The sequence below is a fragment of the Choloepus didactylus genome, chromosome 6 (genome assembly GCF_015220235.1).
Source record: "Choloepus didactylus isolate mChoDid1 chromosome 6, mChoDid1.pri, whole genome shotgun sequence".
Lineage (NCBI taxonomy): Eukaryota > Metazoa > Chordata > Mammalia > Pilosa > Megalonychidae > Choloepus > Choloepus didactylus.
The window spans coordinates 69655881-69661037 of record NC_051312.1 but is presented as its reverse complement, the minus strand read 5'-3'; the positions used below and the strand labels follow the sequence as shown (position 1 = coordinate 69661037).

Below are 5157 nucleotides of genomic sequence, written 5' to 3'. Positions count from 1 at the left end.
AGAGTGTTCATGTGGATCCAGGGTTTCCATGAGTAACAGCCCCTGGATATCCAAAGCATACGTAATTTGCCAAGTTTCCATGGGCGGGTGAACAAAAGAGACCCAGACGGCCATATTCCTGGCCATCACCCTTGCAACACAGCACAGAAGGGACAAGACCCAAGTCTGGCTGTCTTGCTTTTTTTTCTTAGCAGGTGAATCTTTGGGCTCTGTATATTCTTGCATATGCATCTGAAGCAGAGGATGACTAAGGAACAAGAGAATTTTAATACAGTCAGTGCCAAAACAGGGAAAGCAAAGAATTGAGGTGGTTAGGGAAGTATGAAGGAAGAATATCTAGAAATGTAATTCTAACTAATTCTCTCCACCACTTGAGGATAGAACATTGTGTTGTTTCATTCCCTGGAGCAGTTTTCAATGCTGGCTCCATAATAAAATCACACATGAACTTGCTGAAAGGTGAGATACTTGGGTGCCACCTTTGGTGATGCCAATTCAGTAGGTTTGAGGTCACAGTAAAGCTGATTCTTCCAGCCCCAAACTGGAAAGATCCTGTCATGACTCTGTCATCACCAGGCCTCACCAAAAAGCTCTTTTCCCACCTTATCAGCCTCTTCACCAACCTTCAGAGCAACATTGCCAGGGCTAGCAGTGCTTGCCTTCCCATGGATGTGGTTTGGAAGCTACAGTAGTGGAAAGAAGGCTGGACTTGGAGGTGGGTATTCCAGGGTCTGAGTTCTTCTCTGATCCTAACTACCAAGGTCTGAATATCCCAGGGTTCTCTAGCTTGTGCAGTTAGTTCCGAAGTCACTAGGGCTCTTAGCCCTTCAGGTTAAGAGGGAGGCACTGTACATTAGCCTTTTCAGCAAATAGTCTGGGGAGTTCTCAAGGGATGTGTTTGTCGCATCTGAGATTCAGTCCTGGTTTTTATTCACCATTATCACTACCACCATCTTGGAGATAATGAGCTAAGACTTAACAGGTCTTGGCTGCTCTGAACAGCGTGACAGGGTAAGACAGCTCCTGTTAGTTTCTGCTGTAAGGTCCTTCCAGTCAGCAAAAAAACAAATGAACTACATAGACACACAATGCCATGGATGGATCTTTTTTTTTTTTTTAACTTAAAAATAGTTGTATTTATATTCCACAATTTGCTCAAATACTGGTTTTCTTATAAACTTTCTACAAGATGTTTTTGAAACAAATTCTTCACATTGTGTCGACTATGTACTTACAGAATTTCAGGGAAATAGTTCTGTGTTTTTATAGTTTAATTTGTACTAAAGGGATAGTAGGTGGTAACATGCAGTCCATGTGGGATTCTAACATGACGTTTAGTGAGTTTTCTGACGTAGACCATCTCTTTGATGCTGAAGACAAAGCATCTGTTGAAAGAAGTGACTATAAATTTAGATTACTGCTCTCTGCATCTTCCAGTTTTTCTGTGTTATCTTCCCAATTAATGTGGAATCTTGTGACCCTGGGATTAGTGCCAAAATATTCCTTTGAAGCTAGAAAAATCTGGTTTTACTGGCAAATTTTCCCATAATTCTGTCTCAGTATATTCATTATTTACATAATAGCCAACTCTAATAAATTCTTGACCTTGATAGGTGCATGTAATTAGCACAACTGTTACACCTGCTGGGTCTCCATCTGGAGTCCTGGATTAGATGCATCAGCCTGAAATACAACGGGACCCACCAAAACAGAGTCTAAAACTTGGTCGTATTCTTCACTTTCTGCAGAGCCCACATAGAAAATTTCCCATTCCAAGCCTTCAGACAGGTCCTTGATGCCCTCGAAGGTGATCTCAAACTGGAAGGTGTTATAGAAAGGAGAAGGGTTATCCAGCACCACTATACTGTTCACCTGAACCTTTGCCATATTTTGAAAAAAACACAAACAATGGAAACGGGGGCTTGCTGTGGCACAATAAAATCCAGTGCACGGCTGCTTGGGAGAGCGCAGACCCCCGCCCTAGCGCAGCCGGATGTCCTGCAGCGGCCATGGGTGGATCTTGAACGCATTATGCTAAGTGAAAGAAGCCAGAATCAAAAGACTACTTACTTCATGATTCCATTGATATGACATTTTGGAAAAGGTGAAACTATAGGGACTGAAAATAGATCTCTGGTTGCCAGAGGCTGGGGTGGAGGGATGGGTTGGCTATCAAGGGGCACAGGGACTTTGGGGGGATGCTGGAACTGTTCTTGATTGTGGTGGTTATATGACACTGTTATACATTTGTCAAACCTCATGGAACCGTGCACTAAAAAGAATGAATTTAATGTATGTAAATTATGCCAAAATTAACAAAAATGTGGGATAAAAGAGATAACGTAACTTGCCCAAAATCAGAGCAAAGGATTCAAAGAGAGGTGTATTTAACTCCTGAATCTAGACTTTTAACTGCTACTCAATGTGGCTGCTCAAAGGACCACTCAACAGGTGGGAAGGGGCACTTCTCAGGAAATGGTGCTTTGTCTATGGTCAGGGATGGCAGACAAAGAAGCAGAGGAAAGGACATCGTAGTGTGGGGAAAGGAGTTGGATTAACAATCAAACAAACAGTGTTCTAGCCATGGTTTTGCTACCTGTTAGATTTATAACCTTGGACAAGCTAATTAATATCTCTAAACTTTAGTTTTCACATCTTTTAAATAATTTTTTTATGTTAAAAGAAAGTAATAAAAAACCTACCTTAAAAAATCAATCCCCTGCTGGGAAGCACTACAAATTAATAGCAAAGATCAGGGCCTCTGGAATCAGTGGGCTTTGGTTCACATCCCCGCTTCTCGTCCCTCACTAGCCAGCTGACTTAGGACAAGTTTCTTCACTCCTCTAAGCCCCATTTTCCTCATCTATTCCAGGAGGAGAGTAACTCCAACTGTCTTATGGGACTGTTGTGAGTCTCACAAGAAATAGTTCCTTAAAGCACTTAGCAAAGTGCTTAGCACCGAGTAAGGATCAATGCATGTTAGCTATTATTGCATTATCATCGTCAACATCATTATTTGGCCTGGCTGGAGCAGTTCCAGTTCTTTCTTTCAAAGTGAGAAAGAAACAGAGCTCCCTTTGTGTCAGCTGGGCAGGGAGGGCCGGGTGAGGGGAGTGTACACAGCAACCTAGCTTAGAGCAGGAGGGGTTATGAAGGGTCTGGGTGCAGAGGGCTCTTTTTGTTTACTCAGGCAAAACTTTTATCTGCCCCAGCGCACAACACTGCCAGGACGGCTGGGTCAGAAGAAGTTCACATAATAAACACGCTCTGTACTCGGAAGATGGCTCTCATCCATGCCCAGGTTCTATTGCTGAGGCTGTCTCGCCCTTTAGACTTCTTTCCTTATCTCTTAAGGTCTCCAAATCCCTTCCTGTAATATGATTTCCATTAGGCCCTCTGATGAAATGTGAACAAGATTCAAATAAAGGGACTTGTCCAAAGACTTCCTAGAATTGGAGCAATTCAGGTAGGGGCTACTAAAATGTGTATCCTTCTTTTTATTCCTTTATCAATTCCATGCTTTTTCTATTCCTTCTTGATTAGAGACACAGACACTTGGAGTGGGTCTATTTGCTTAATATCTCTGCAAGACGATAACCCTGGTCAGTTGCCTGTGAATTTGGAAATTCACACCGTGGAGATACTCCACTGGGTAGCACATACCAGCATGGATCAACTTCTAGGCCAGTGGCTCTCAAACTTTGGCATGTGTCAAAAGTTTGAGTCACCTGGGGTGGAGGGGGTTGTCAAACACAGTTTCCTGGAGGGAAACTAACATGCCTCCAGGTGATATTGATACTATTGATCCAGGGAGCAAACCTTTAGAACCTCTATTCTCGACTGTCCAGGAGATAACAAGCTCCACTTTGTGATGAGAAGCTCTGGCGTTGCTGGTAGCATCCTAGTCCAAGTGGAAGACACTGGAATTGTAGATAAAATCAAAAAGAAAGTTGAGGCGATTTTCAGCTTTACCTTCTACTTTCTGCCAGCAGTTACCCCTAAACATTCTTGATTGGGTTCAAATCGTAAGATCAAAGGAGGAGGAACTGGTGAAAAATCTGATCCATAAAATGAACCAGTGGGTGTCAGAAACCAGGTGGTTGAAGTGCAATGTTTACAGAAAGCAGCTGACTGGCCAAAGAATAGGGCTGAAAAAACAGTGCTGAGTTTCATGCCCAAGGCAAAGTGTCTTAGATTCCCAGCTGCTGAGACAAATACCATACAGTGGGTTGGCTTAAACAATAGGAATTCATTGGCTAACAGTTTTGAGGCTAGGAGAAGTCCAAAATCCAGGCTTCAGCAAGGTGATGCTTTTTCCCAAAAGACTGTGGCATTCTGGGGCTGGCTGCCAGCAGTCCTTGGGTCCTTGACTTTTTTGTCACATGGCAAGGCACATGGAGTGTCTTCTCCTTTCTCTCCCAGGTTCTGTTGACTTCCAGCTTCTATCCTCCCTGGTGGCTTCCTCCCTGTGGCCTTCCCCATAATCTTCCAGAAGTCGGATTAAAACCCACCCTGATTCCGTTGGCCACACCTTATCTAAAAATAACAACTTCAAAAGGTCCTATTTACAATGGGTTCACACCCACAGGAATGGATTAAGATTAAGAACATGTCCTTTTCTGGGGTACATAATTCAACCTACCAAGCAAGGTGAGGTCATCAACAGGAAGCTAATGAAAAGTGAGCTGAATAGAAACATGCTTACCTGAAGCAGATTAGGGCAAGCAGTTGAGGCCCAAGTCTGTAAAGTGAGTACAGCTGCCGGAGAGATGCCTGGTTTTATGAGCTGATAGAGTGAGTAGCCGATGAGTTAAGGAGCTGGACAGGACTGAACAAGTCTCTTAAAACTTGGACGTGAGATGAGCAGAGAAATTGTGTTTTAAGAATCATAATCTGAAAGCTAAACATACTATTTTCACCTACAATATTGGCTAAAGGATGAGATGGCTCTATTTATTCTCATGCATTCCTTCAACAGCTATTTACTGGGCGCTTACCATGTGCCAGGCTCTGTTCTAGGTGCTGAGAATAGAGAGGAACAGAACAGTAAAGCCCCTGTTTTGATGGAGTTTACATTCCAGTGGTGTAGAGAGGAACCTCTAATCCACTGCCCACTCCACATATAGACACACAGAAATACAGAATATTTCAGGTTGT

The 5157-nt window shown here is 43.0% G+C and overlaps 1 pseudogene; it reads right to left on the bottom strand.

Annotated features, from left to right (window-relative positions):
- Positions 1–644: 644 nt before the first annotated feature.
- LOC119537567 lies at positions 645–1922 on the bottom strand (annotated as a pseudogene).
- Between the last annotated feature and the right edge of the window lie 3235 nt (positions 1923–5157).